Source organism: Petromyzon marinus, chromosome 51 (assembly GCF_048934315.1).
Source record: "Petromyzon marinus isolate PM22_M1 ecotype Great Lakes invasive population chromosome 51, UKy_Petmar_22M1.pri1.0, whole genome shotgun sequence".
Classification (NCBI taxonomy): Eukaryota; Metazoa; Chordata; class Hyperoartia; order Petromyzontiformes; family Petromyzontidae; genus Petromyzon; species Petromyzon marinus.
Genome location: NC_133717.1, coordinates 7,168,700 through 7,183,790, shown reverse-complemented (window position 1 = coordinate 7,183,790; position 15,091 = coordinate 7,168,700).

The following is a 15,091-nucleotide window of genomic DNA, read 5'->3' as shown; positions in this document are numbered from 1 at the left end:
GGTAAGAATCCACCCATTTTTTCGCCATATAGCATTGTGATATATAACGACTTATTGTTGGTAGCTTAGCTGATTGGAGAATATAGAGTTTATTGATAACATTAAGGTAATTTATATTTTAGTTTTTTATTGGTTCACTATATAGTACTGTGAATAGCTCAAATGTGTAGGCCTTGACTTCAACATAGTCATTTCTGTGACCAGTCACTAGCTAATCACTCAGTTATTTCAATGCTAAATTCGCCTAGTTATTTCAATGCTAAATTCTCCTGTTTGATTTGTACTAAGTGCCTCGGTGAATGTGTATGCTCTGACTTTAACGCAGCTATTTCTGTGACCAGTTACAAGCTAATCACTCAGCTATTTAAATGCTAAATTCTATGCTAATTCCTTTATCAAGGGGTGCCTCTGCGGATGTGTATGCTTTAACTTTTAACATAGCTATTTCTGTGACCAGTCACAAGCTATTCACTCAGCCATTTCAATGCTAAATTATATGCTAATTCCTTTGTCAAGGCACTTTGTTTCCTCTCACACAGCTTAAAGGTCGTGATCTGAACGTGGCTCTTTCACTCCAGCGCTGTCCTACCAGAAAGTCTCGTCCCTTCACCTGATGAAGGCCGCTTGTGTTGTGGCCGAAACGTCGTGAGAATATTATTGTGTTATTTTATTTTATCAATTTATTATTTTATTCTCATTCTACGTGACTTTACCGAAAGAACCAAAGAAGATCACACAGGAGCTGAATGTACTGAACAAGAAGTTACAAGGCCAGGGGCAGCTTGTCAGTGCTGCCTATGACAAAGCCAGAGCATTCTCCAAAAAACTTGTGTTATGGAAAGCCCAGCTCTCTCAGACAAACCTCTGCCATTTCCCAGCATGCAAGGCACTCATGGACGCGGGCACACCATTCAGTGGTGAGAAGTATGCTGATGCCATTGTAAAGCTACAGGAGGAATTTGATCACAGGTTTGCAGACTTCAAGACACACAGAGCCACTTGCCAAATTTTTGCTGACCCCTTCTCCTTCGATGTGCTTCAAATGGAGCTAATTGACCTGCAGTGCAATTCTGAACTCAAAGCCAAGTTCAGGGAGGTGAGTGCAAAAGCAGACAAGCTTGGGCAATTTTTGAGAGAATTGCCCCCCACCTTCCCTGAGCTTTCCAGGATGTTCAAGCGGGCCATGCGCCTTTTTGGGAGCACATATTTGTGTGAAAAGCTCTTCTGCACCATGAACTTTAACAAGTAAAAGAACAGGTCCAAACTTACTGATGAGCATCTTCAAGCCATACTGAAGGTCTCAATTGCTTCCTCCCTCAAGCCAAATGTGGCTCAGCTGTGTAAGAAGAGGAAGCGCTGCCAGGTCTCTGGCAGCAAGGAGTAGGTAAGAGAAGCCTATGTTCTGAAGAACCGTTCATGTTCTGAACTGTTATTAATACAGATTGAGAAGCTTGTATCAGTTGTGCTTTTTTTTGGAATACTTGATGCGGCCCAGCCTCACCCAGACTCTACCTCCAGCAGTCCCCAGGTAAGTTGAGTTTGAGACCCCTGCTGTAGAATGAACGTTGATATTTATAAGGGGTACAGGGTGATCAATAAGGTCTGAATTGATTTGTAATAAGATAGGCACCGATAAGGGGTTGACAGGTACGATCAAGTGATAATAATATATATGAATCTACATTTGTAAGGCATGCATTTCATCCGTAGATCCATCTATGGAAAGCATGAAATAAACAGCCTGAAGGGTAAAGGGTTTTTGGTTATATCGCGTAAATATAATTGCTGTGTCGTTAACGCACCGCATCAGGATGAAATAAAGACACGCTCTTTTTAAACATGTACTGTATTTAATCCATAACATCGTTTTTTTTTATTTAATATCCGTCACTAATTGTATACATTCCGCTGTCGAGGCATCTAAATTTCGGAATGGGCGTGTGTGATTTATTTCGTATTATCTTCATCCAGCAATGGCTATAATTGTTATAAGGTTTATCTTTAATAAATGTATAATTTATATATGCTAATGAGTCACCTGTGCCCCTCCCCCCCGTGTACAGTATAAATAGCTCCCACGTGATTGAGCGGGAGGCGCGTGCTGGAGTGACTTTACAGGCGTGGGTAATGGCGGTAGGTTGTAGGGTGTAGGCTGTAGGGTGTAGTTGTGGTGGTGGGGTGTGAGATGGTTTAGGGTATAGTTGTGGTGGAGGGGTGTGAGATGGCGGTGTGGTGTAGTTATGCTGCTGTGTTATGGTGGTGTAGTTATGCTGCTGTGTGATGGTGGTGTAGTTATTCTGCTGTGTGATGGTGGTGTAGTTATGCTGCTATGTGATGGTGGTGGGGTGTGAGATGGTGGGGTTTGTTGAGGGTGGCGATGATGGTGGAGGTGTTGAGTGGCGGCGGCTGGGCGATGGGATCTGAAGGTCGCCTGTTGTGGGGTTGTAGGGTGACGGTCTGGTGTTGGTGTAGCGTGTGATGATGGTTGTGGTGATGTTATGGGCACAGTAGTGGGGCACAGGTGGTGCATCGGCCACTCCATCTCGGTCAGTCGACCCATGGCACCTGGACCTGCCCCGTGGCCTGAACGTGCACCTAGCCTGGCACAAGCGCCGTGGGGACCTCATCGCAACTTAGTGGCGAATGGTGGTTACTGTTTGTTGATGTTCTAGGGAGTGGTTAGCGCGCTGCGCTACGAACCCTGCGGCCCAAGTTCGAATCCCACTCGCGATTATCTGAACCGGTCCTAGGCCTCCCCTAGATCGACTCGGCCTCAAATGAGTACCTGGGACGGTGTAGACATCGCCAGTGGGGAGACAAAGGCGGTCGGGCGTGGTGTTGGTCACCCCCCCCCTTCGTGTGCCGTGCCGGCCTTCATAGGTGCTCGCTAACAACACTTGCCCCCTATAGTCTGTTCAGGCTACACGGGGGCATTTCGTTGTGTGTTGCGGTCATCTCAGTCGGCCAACCCATGGCACCTGCTGGGTCTGTTTCCGAGACCTGTCAGCGAGCCTTCGACACTTCACGTGGCCTTAACGTGCACCTAGCCGGGCACAGCCGCGTGGTACCGTCACCGTCAGTGTAGAATGGCGGGGTGTTAGTATCGGTGTGTGTACGGGGAAGGTTGGCACAGGTTGTGGTGGTGGTGCTGCATCGACCCGTCATCTCAGTCGACCACCCATGGCACCTGCAGGGTTTATTCCGTGACCTCCTGCCAGCGGGCGTTCGACACTCCACGTGGTCTTAACGCGCACCTAGCCTGGCACGGGCGTCGTGGGGACGTCACCGCCACTTGGTGGAGAATTCCTGTTGTTGTTGAAGGGGAATTCATAGCTACTCCTGGCCAGTACTTGCCCCAACAGTCTTGCTAAAGGTGATGCGGGGGGTGGGGGTGGGTGTCGGATCAGGTGTTGGTGTGCAGTGGTGCTACGGAGCGGCGTGACGATGACAACCCTGGAGACCTTGAGCCCAGAAGTTCTGGAGGCGATCCTGGAGTTCCTGGACCCCGTCTCGTTCCTCCGCGTCGCCACCACGTGCCGTGCCCTGTACCGAGTGTGCGAGTCCCAGCGCCTGTGGAACCGCCACTGCAAGGTACACGTGGGGACCGGCCTGGTTCCTGGCTGTGACGGGGCCTGGTTCCTCGCTGTGACGGGGCCCGGTTCCTGGCTGTGACGGGGCCTGGTTCCTGGCTGTGACGGGGCCTGGTACCTCGCTGTGAGGGGCCTGGTTCCTGGCTGTGACGGGCCTGGTTCTTGACTGTGACGGGGCCTGGTTCTTGGCTGTGACGGGGCCTGGTTCCTCGCTGTGACGGGGCCTGGTTCCTCGCTGTGACGGGGCCTGGTTCCTCGCTGTGACGGCCTGGTTCCTCGCTGTGACGGGGCCTGGTTCCTTGCTGTGATGGGGCCTGGTTCCTGACTGTGACGGGGCCTGGTTCCTCGCTGTGACGGGCCTGGTTCCTGACTGTGACGGGGCCTGGTTCCTCGCTGTGACGGGGCCTGGTTCCTTGCTGTGACGGGCCTGGTTCCTGGCTGTGACGGGCCTGGTTCCTGGCTGTGACGGGCCTGGTTCCTGGCTGTGACAGGGCCTAGTTCCTCGCTGTGAGGGGCCTGGCTCCTGGCTGTGACGGCCTGGTTCCTGGCTGTGACGGGCCTGGTTCCTGGCTGTGACGGGCCTGGTTCCTGGCTGTGACGGGGCCTGGTTCCTCACTGTGACGGGGCTTGGTTCCTGGCTGTGACAGGGCCTGGTTCCTCGCTGTGAGGGGCCTGGTTTCTGGCTGTGACGGGCCTGGTTCCTCGCTGTGACGGGGCCTGGTTCCTCGCTGTGACGGGCCTGGTTCCTCGCTGTGACGGGCCTGGTTCCTCGCTGTGACGGGCCTGGTTCCTCGCTGTGACGGGCCTGGTTCCTGGCTGTGACGGGCCTGGTTCTTGGCTGTGAGGGGGGGGGGTGTGGCGGTGGAAGTGGGGGGGGTGGAGGTAGGGGGGGGTGGAGGTAGGGGGGGGTGGAGGTAGGGGGGGGTGGAGGTAGGGGGGGGGGGTGGAGGTAGGGGGGGGGGGGTGGAGGTAGGGGGGGGTGGGAGGTGGGGGGTGGGAGGTGGGGGGTGGGAGGTGGGGGGTGGAGGTGGGGGGTGGAGGTGGGGGGTGGAGGTGGGGGGTGGAGGTGGGGGGTGGAGGTGGGGGGTGGAGGTGGGGGGTGGAGGTGGGGGGTGGAGGTGGGGGGTATCCAATGAGAAGAATGAGATCACGTGCTCTCTGTCGTTGGCGAGGAGGCGCGGGTGGGGGGGGAGTCACGTGACTCAATGACCGCCTTCCAGAGGTGAGATGTCGAGGTAGAATGGCAAGAGCACCAGCAGTGATGGAGGGGTTGAAGGGAAGAGAGGAAGTGCACGAGGTGAGACTGGAGCCACTGAAGGGGTGCGCTGGAGATAGCAAGACTGGGGAGATGAGTGACGGGGGGGGGGGTGATGGACTGTGTCGAAGGCTGAGGAAAGATCCAGGAGGATGAGGGTCGAGGAGAGAGGCGAGAATGGGCGGCAGAGTTGGGTTGGAGGATTCCGCACGGTGAGAGGAGGCCAGTTTAAGTGGGATGGGAGGGGTGGAATCCACCCCCTCCCCCACCGTGTGCCCCCCACTCAGTGCCACTTAATGTCTGTCCCCCCCCCCCCCACTCAGAGCCACTTCTCCGTCTCCATGCCGTCGTATTCCCCCCCCCCGCTCGCTGCGTGTACCGCGCGCTCCACATGTGGAGCCGCATCCACGCCATGCTGCGCTTCAACCCGCGCCTGCGCGGAAACATGGACCGTGCCGTCGTGTCGCGGCGCCACCCCTCCATCGGCACCCCCTACTGGCTCGGCTGGGTGGCGTTCCAGGGGCCTGGCAGCGCCGCGCTGCCCAGGAAGGTGCTGGTGACGGGCAGGGACATGATGCGGCTCTGGGGCGTCACCCCCGCCGATCTCGCAGAGCCACTCCTCGGTGAGGGGTGCCGAGATGTTAACTACCTCGCCTGGTATGCAAGAGGTCGTGGGTTCCATCCCAACCCTGACGCCTGCTGCTGTATATTTGGAGTTTGCGCGTCTCTCTCATCATCATCACGGTGGCTAGGAGATGTTAACTACCTCGCCTGCTATGCAGGAGGTCGTGGGTTCCATCCTGACCCTGATGCCTGCTGTATATGTGGAGTTTGTGTGTCTCTCTCTCTCATCATCGGGGCTAGGAGATGTTAACTACCTCGCCTGGTCTACAGGAGGTCGTGGGTTCCATCCCAACCCTGACGCCTGCTGCTGTATATTTGGAGTTTGCGTGTCTCTCTCATCATCATCACGGTGGCTAGGAGATGTTAACTACCTCGCCTGGTATGCAAGGAGGGTCGTGGGTTCGATCCCGACGCTGATGCCTGCTCTATATTTGGAGTCTGCGTGTCTCGCTCCCCGTGGTCACGTGGGTTTTTCTCCCGGGTCCTCCCGTTTTTCCCTCCACATTTTAGAATCAACATCGCGAGTTCAGAGCATTTGGCTGCTATGCATTTCCACGCGATGATAGGCCACTTCGATGAGCTATCATTTGTGGCCCGGTCGCTTGTGAAAAAGCTACGTAGCTCAGTGGGCCTTATCTGATTTAAAAATAAAACCTTTTAGTTTTCCGTCCGGAGATGTCAAAAGGGGGTTACTCTGTCCCGTGTCTGAGTAAAGCCCTCGTTCTGCGACACAGCTGCCTGTTGAAGAGAAATTCGGCCAGCTGATGATGTCTGCCACATGTTAACCTAGTCCCGGAATGGAACTTGGGTGATTGACCGGATTTGCCGCGCTTGCCCCAAAAGTATATTTTTGAAGGCTGTCCGCTTGGTGGGGGCCAGGGGTTGGATCTTTTGGTTCATACTCTTTGGTTTTATTCGGTAAAGTCGCGTAGATAAAATAAAACAAAATGAAAGAAAATAATTAAATCACAACGTTTCGGAGGCGACACAAGCTTCCGTCTTCAGGTGGAAAAGTCAATGCAGAATATCTGTGTTAGGAGCACAGTTCAGAGACGACCTTGGATTATTTACAGGTTAAGGGAGGGGGGAGGAGTTTCTCCCGTGTGTGTTCTCTGGTGTTTTCTGAGAGTAAATGATTGTGCAAACGCCTTCCCACACACACTGCATTTGTCGGGGCCGCTGCCCCCCTACTCCTCCGTCGTGATCGAGCTACTGCTCCCCGACTGCTCTGTCGGGTACGGGCTACCGCCCCCAATTCCTCGCTCCCCTGTACCCCCGACTTTGCTGCTGCCCCTCGCGATGATAAACCACTTCGATGAGCTGTCATTGTGGCCAGGTCGCTTGTGAAAAAGCTACGTAGCTCAGTGGGCCTTATCTGGTTTAAAAATAAAACCTTTTAGTTTTCCGTCCGGAGAGGTCAAAAGGGGGTTACTCTGTCCCGTGTCTGAGTAAAGCCCTCGTTCTGCGACACAGCTGCCTGTTGAAGAGAAATTCGGCCAGCTGATGCTGTCTGCCACATGTTAACCTAGTCCCGGAATGGAACTTGGGTGATTGACCGGATTTGCCGCGCTTGCCCCAAAAGTATATTTTTGAAGGCTGTCCGCTTGGTGGGGGCCAGGGGTTGGGGATCTTTTGGTTCATACTCTTTGGTTTTATTCGGTAAAGTCACGTAGATAAAATAAAACAAAATGAAAGAAAATAATTAAATCACGACGTTTCAGAGGCAACACAAGCTTCCGTCTTCAGGTGGAAAAGTCAACGCAGAATATCTGTGTTAGAAGCACAGTTCAGAGACGACCTTGGATTATTTACAGGTTAAGGGCGGGGGGAGGAGTTTCTCCCGTGTGTGTTCTCTGGTGTTTTCTGAGAGTAAATGATTGTGCAAACGCCTTCCCACGCACACTGCATTTGTCGGGGCCGCTGCCCCCCTACTCCTCCGTCGTGATCGAGCTACTGCTCCCCGACTGCTCTGTCGGGTGCGGGCTACCGCCCCCCAATTCCTCGCTCCCCTGTACGCCCGACTTTGCTGCTGCCCCCCACCTATTCATGATTCAATCGGTGGCACCAACCGCTTTATGCTTACGACGCGCTAGGCGGGCTCAGGGGCGGACGTGCTGCGGTGAGCGAGCCCGCGGAGTGAAACCCCGTCTCGTGCGTAAACACAGAAACCACAGCGCGCAGGCTCGCCACACCACGCACTCCCCTTCACACTCATAGAGACCACTCGACACTGTTTATACTCTCCTGACGATTTATTATCCGCAAATAAACTAAACTGTCAGTGCGGACCATCAGGACAGGTCTAACCTATCTCTCTACTGCCTGATACTTAATTGGCCTGTCCGTTCTCTATTTTCTCTCAGAATTTCGCCCCTTTTGTCTTACCGCTCTTCCTTGTACTTACAGTCCAACCTCGCAGTGATGGAGGTCGCGGAAAGATGATGCTGTTCACGGAATCTGGCTGTTCTCTGCCCCGTCTCACGGATGTGCGAGTAACAGTGAGGTGACGGCTCCTCGATCCCTCCCTCCTGTTGATCCCCAGCGAAAAAGGCCCCGTGCTTCCCCAAAGCGTCCCTTTTTATGCTCGCTTCAAAGCCCCCGCGCCGCCGTCCCGTTGGCCTCTTATCCAATCCGATCACCTCCCCTCTCTGAAGCTCCGCCCCCCCATTGTTTAACCAAGTGCACCTACTCAATAAGCGAGCCGGTGCCGCATCATCGCCGCCAATCCGCGGTGCACCACGGGTAGAGACGTTGAATCCGCGGTGCAGCACGGGTAGAGACGTTGAATCCGCGGTGCACCACGGGTAGAGACGTTTAACCTGCAGTGCACCACGGATAGAGACGTTTAACCTGCGCTGTCCCGCTCCCCACCTGTCTGCTGGTCCGTGTGTCTTGGGCATATCCTCACTGCGGTTCTCAGTGAGTTCGCCGTGGTCATTTAATTTTAAGTTAAGCCGCAGTGCCATTTGGCCTTGGGGGGGGGGGGGGGGGAGGCCTGCCAATTCCCTGACCCTGAGAAACCGTGGAGCACCCCCACGAGGGGGCCTCTCTGGTAAAAACTCAGGGCAGGTGCCCCCCCTCCCCACGAGGCCCTACGTGAGTGTTTATGTGTGGGGGGGGGTGGCGGGGAGAGCGCTGTGACGGGAGCCGGGTGGCTTCTCGGTCGCAGCAGCACAGCGACGGCCCCGGTTTCGACGGAGCGGCTTCGCTGTTGTGGCACCACACACTTGAAGGGTTTCTCTCCTGTGCGAGTTCTCTGGTGCAAGGAAATTTTTTCCAGTAAGATTCGTGCTGTATGCACACCGGTTGCATTTTTGTTTTTTTTGCACTGAACTGCGCCGAGTGCCTTTGCTGCAGAGGAAGCAACAAACACACAGACATTCATGGCTCATCATAGTAGTAATGGGAATTGTTTAGCTATACTTCACCATGCTGATAAATGTGCGGGCTGGTGAGGGAAGGCCCAGGGAGGCATTGGCTCGGATATCACTTGATACTGACGTTGGCCGGGATTTGCAATACACATATAGACACGTGTTTAATTTAATACGCACAGGCGAAATGGTCTGAATCATCAACGGGGATTGATTCCAATAATTTCTTTTACAGCAGTGACTATATTGTGATTTATTTTTTTGGTGGGGGGGGGGGGATGTGTTATTCGTGAATAGAAATTATCTTAATTGGGGCTTGATTTACGTAATAAAGTTAAAATTGTGATTAGGAAAACTGAAAACGTGTGTGCTCGGCAAACTGTTGTGAACTTTGTAGGGTGTGAAACGATACAATAATGAATATCGATGACTATGGTATGAACAGGTTTGAAAGGGCTCGCGTAAACTAAGGAGGTTTTTTTAAATATATGCAACCACTAGGCGCCGCTACATGCAGCACGATTTTAAATATAGAATAGATTCCTAATATCGAACAGCATACATATGTTGAGGAGTTCCCGACGACGACTCGGAGACGGCTTGAAGGCAAGGGCTTTCGCCAAAGGTTTATTAAGTATATTACAATAGCACAAAGGGTGTGACAACTTCCCAGGGGTTAGGGGTCCTACACCAAGTCCTGGTCCAGCCCGGCTAGCTCCGGTCTCTCTCCCTCGAGTCGGATGGGGGCACTAGCCAACCCCACCGACCGGGAAGAGCAGCACCTCCAACGGCTACCACCGGCTTGACTCCTCACTCTCGTCGATCCCTCTCTACCCCTGGTTCCCTCTCCACCCTTCTCACTCTACCCGTTCCCACAGTGACCCCGCTTTCGTCACGGGGTCCCCCTTAAATACATGACGTCATCGAGCCGCCCAGCGCGCATGACGCCACGTTCTGTGACGTCATCGCACTGGACGGCACACATGACGTCACGTCCCCATTTTACTCCTCCACACATATTGAATCGTCGCATTGCAATACACTACATCAAATTCCTATTGACGATTCAGTAAAACATCGATTCCTTGTCTTGTTATTGCACCCTAACGTTTGTATTATTCGACGGTTATTCTGTGCTACTTCACTGAAAATCCCTGATGTGACGTCACTGCTCACTTGCCGTGCTAAATCTATACATTATTGCGCCCCCCCCCCCCCAAAATACAAAAGTATTTTTAAAAATGTTGCATTGTGTACATTCTGGAAGCTACCCACATGCCAAATTTCAAGTTTGTTGCATGTCGGGAAGTATGCTAAACATTTCGAACAGACGCACATTCACAAATTTCCCTTTTATATATAATAAGACAATAATAATTATGAGGAACCGGCGTTCGCTACAATTAATATACAAAAAACAAGGACACACGATCTCTTGACACGAAAGGTTTCATGAATCTTCTTTGGTTCTTTCGGTAAAGTCACGTAGAATCAAAATAAAATAAAATAAGACGATAAAATTCTCACGACGTTTCGGCCACAACACAAGTAGCCTTCTTCAGGTGAAAGAACAGAACTGTCGGGATGACAGTGCTTCAATGAGCACTGCTAAGATTCGTAGCGTCTTTTAAGCTCGGTGAGAGGCGTGGAGCGCCTTGACAAAGGAGTTTACATATCAAAGCAGGAGAATTTAGCATTGAAATAGCTGAGGGATTAGCTTGTGACAGAAATAGCTGTGTTAAAGTCAAAGTTTACATATCAACAGAGGCATTTAGTATATGGACGCTAAAGGCCTCTAACTACCCAACTATCATACAGTATACCGATGTGAAAAAACTAAGTATATTACATCAATATAATAAATGTATCTTCTTTGGTTCTTTCGGCAAAGTCACGTAGAATGAGAATAAAATGATAAAATAAAACAAAATTCTCACGACGTGAGAATTGTATTGTTTTATGTTTTAAATCGAAATATAATAAATGTACTTAATATATTCTTCAATAAGCTGAGCTATTAATCACAAAGCAACTGGGTATATATTACACTATATAATGAATACCATATAGTGAACCAATAAAAAACTAAAGTATAAGCTACCTCAATGTTATCAATAAACTCTATATACTCTCCAATTAGCTGAGCCACCAACAATAAGTCGTTATATATCACAATGCCATATGGCGAAAAATGGTGGTTTCCCTTCAACGTGAGCACCACGGACAGCTACGTTCAGACGGACGAGTCAATCCATGCTCGGAACGGAGGAGGGGGGAGAGAGACACAGCCACAATGCGCTGTTATACTCCATGTTATAAACCATACCATTAACTGTGGTGTGAGAGTTATTAAGAGGCAATGCCAGCGAAAGAGCTGCGGTCTGACGGTCACCGTAAAATACAATTAATTAAGAACCGAAATGGTTTAAAACATCTTTCCAATGGTTACTAAGCCAGAATCCATCTTCTCAGTTGAAATTGTGTCTGTGCTTGTATATGTGGATGGCCTCATGAACGAATCTCTCATGGTAGCCGGTTGGCTTGCAAAGAACCTCCGTCTTGGAGAAGTCAATGTTATGTGAACCCATACTCTTTGGTTCTATTCGGTAAAGTCACGTATGTAAAATATAAACAACAAAATCACGACGTTTCGGCCACAGCACAAGCGGCCTTCATCAGGTGAAGGGATCAGGCTGTCTCGAGGACAGCGCTGGAGTGAAACACAGCCACGCTCAGACCAGCGCTGTTCTCGAGACAGCCTGGTCCCTTCACCTGATGAAGGCCGCTTGTGTTGTGGCCGAAACGTCGTGATTTTTGTTTTATTTTTTACCTACGTGACTTTACCGAATAGAACCAACGAGTATGGATCCTTGCAGTCACGAAAGCTTTAAAGCCTTAAATCGTCCTACCGTGTTTCAAGTCTGCTTTATGTTCGCGGATGCGGTCCAAGATATGTCGTTTGGTTTCTCCAATGTAGTTGCTACCACAGAGGCACTTTAATTTGTAAACGCCCGGGTACTGTATGTCTGGAACAGCATCTTTTACAGATGGAACCAGATCACGGATTTTATTGACTGTGTTGAATTCAACCTGGATCTTGTGTTTATTCAGGATTTTGGAGATATTTTTAGTGACCCCTGTAATGTAGCGGAAGGTGATGGTTTTGAGTGGCTCCTCGAGAGGATCCTTAATGACTGGAGTGATGGCTTTGCGGATTGTGTAGTCGGAGTAACCATTAGCCCTGAGAGCCTGGTGTACGTGCTTGAGTTCACTGGCAATGTGTTCCTGGTCGGAAATGCATTGGGCCCTATGGTACAGAGTCTTGATGAGGGAGTTCTTCTGGGATGGATGGTGGTGGGAATCCGGTTTCAAGTAAGCATCTGTATGGGTAGCTTTTCTGTAGACAGAGTGGCTCATTGAACCATAAGGTCTCCTTTTAATTAAGACATCCAAAAAGGGTAGCTTGCCATCTTTTTCGACCTCCATGGTAAATCTGATGGCTGGGTGTATGGAATTGATGTGGTCGAGAAATTGGTCTAGAGCAGGCTGGCCATGTGGCCAGGTGACAGGTGTCATCCACGTACCTCTTCCATAAGGTCGGGCGTATAGTGGCAGTCTGGATGGCGTCAATTTCAAATTTTTCCATGAATACATTGGCTACAACCGGAGACAGGAGGGAGCCCATTGGGGTGCCCTCAGTCTGTTTGTAGAAAGTTCCATTCCAGGTGAAGTATGTGTTGGTTAAGCAATGTCTCACCAGGGGGGGTACATCAGTATGCAGTCCTTGATGAACCAAGTCTTCAATGATTGCGATGGTGTCAGGTACCGGAACTTTGGTGAATAAGGACACCACATCAAAACTGACAAGCAGGTCATCTGGGGACAGGGAAATGCCTTTGATTGTCGATACCAGGTGAGTAGAATTTAGTACCGCAGAGGTGGTTTTTCCAGTGAAAGGTCGCAGTATATCAGCCAGAAAACGTGCCAGTTTATAGGTGGGGGAGTTGATAGTAGAGACGATGGGAGGAAGGGGTGTATCTTCTTTGTGTATCTTTGGGAGGCCATATAATCTTGGTGATTTGGCAGTAGAGGGTTTCAACGAGAACTGTTTGGTCTGATCAATTAATGCTGTTGAATCAGAGATGATTTTGTTCGTTTTGGTAACCAGGCTGTTGGTGGGATCTTTTTTTATTTTTGTATAGCTGCCATCGTTGAGTAGTTCTTGAATTTTGTTGTTATATTCAGTTTTGTCCATGATGACAGTGGCATTTCCCTTGACGGCTGAGAGGACGACAATATCATCTCTCTTTTTTAATTGAGATAATTCAAAGCGTTCATCTTTGCTGATGTTGCTAGGTGGCATCTTAGCGTTTTTGAGGGTTGCAGCGATTTCAGATCTTACTACGTCTGCAGAGAGGTGACTCAAGCCCTTGTGCAACGTCGACATGGGCAATGATATCATTAACTGGTATGTGTCTCGGTGTGACAGCAAATTTTAGCCCTTTAGCTAAAACGGATTTCAGGCCATCAGAAATGGAACTGTTATAGCGATTAATTACGACTTTGTTAACGTCTCTTTTCGGTGTGTGGATCCGATTTTTTTTTTGTTAGAGAGGCGATTAAATTTGGACAAATTGTCCCTACATTTGGTCGACATAGTGGCAGCCGAAGAGGTAGTCATATTGTCTACATGTTCCCAATCCGATGTCGACATTGTTGCTGTCAATGTTAAGTGTGATTTGTAGAGTATCTTGTCTAACTGATCTAGTTCGGTGCGTGTAAGTCTGATTTTTTCCGAGATAAGAGCTAAGCAAGATCTAGCTAGAATTCGTTTTGCATTAAAAGAAGTTGCAGCAGCAGAGGTTAGTGTAAATGCGGTTGGTATTACCTTAGAGTCGCAGCATCTCTTCAGAAAGGTGAGAGACTCGATTAGTTGAGCCTTCTTGTCCTGGAGTCTGTTGAATGATCTTAAGGTTGTGTGGAATCCCTCCCCGTAGAGGCGGTTAAATTTCTATTTAAAGCTTTCGTGACTGCTAGGATTCATCTTTGGTTCTTTCGGTAAAGTCACGTAGAAACGTGAGAATTTTATTGTCCTATTTTATTATGTTATTTTATTCTCATTCTACGTGACTTTACCGAAAGAACCAAAGAAGATGAACCCTTGCAGTCACGAAAGGTTTCATGAATGTTTCGTTTTCATTGACAAATCCTCAGCAGCCAACAACTCGAACATTTAAACCGTTAACGCCCCAAAAAAAGGGCCCAATTTTTTTCCACATGGCCAGACACAAACAGCACCGTTGAAGGTGTTAAAAAATAATCAAGATGAAGAGATATTTCGTTCGCTATGTCGACTGTACGCGTCTGTCGATTTGTCAACACCGTCATGATCATCGGCAGCCAGGATTTATCTACTGCTAGACAAGACACGAGCGTGATAATAAGGTACATGTCGTGCTTTAATTAATTCGGATACTGTTACAGTACTTGACGGCGTTAACGCATTGCAGTACTCCCAGAACAGACTGCAGGGGAAAGTGCTGTTAGAGAGCACCTATGAAGGCCGGCACGGCACACCAGGGGGCGGGTGGCCAGCACCACGCCCTGCCACCTTTGTCTCCCCGGCGGCGATGTTTGTGGGTTCGCAGCGCCCTTGCCCGGCTCGCGCGGCCCCACCCCCGCGCTCACCTGGGCGTCGGCAGCGCTTCCTTCTTCTCGTCTGCCTTGCATGGCGCCCCCGTGCCCTCCAGGCTCGTGGGTGATTGTACCATTATTTTGACGTTTTATTTTTTGACCAGGCAAGGTCCCCCATATGGAGCTGTGTAGCTCTTTTTCAGAAGCGACCTGGCCATCACAAATGGTAGGTCAACGCAGTGGGCTCACGTGGAAATGTATAGCACCCAAACGCTCTCAAAACGTGTGGCGATGTCGATTCTAAAATGTGGAGGGAAAACCTGGAGGACCCGGAGAAAATTCCACGCAATCACCAGGGAGAGAGAGACGCAAACTCCAAATATACAGCAGCAGGCGTCAGGGTTGGAACCAAACCCACGACCACCTGCGTACTAGGTGATGTTAACATCTAGCCATCGTGATGATGATGAGGCACCACAAACTCCAAATACACAGCAGACATCAGGGTCGGGATCAAACCCACGACCTCCTGCACACCAGGCGAGGTAGTTAACATCTCCTAGCCACCAAGGCTCCCCCCCCCCCCCCAATCACCCACAAGCCCCCCCAACTCC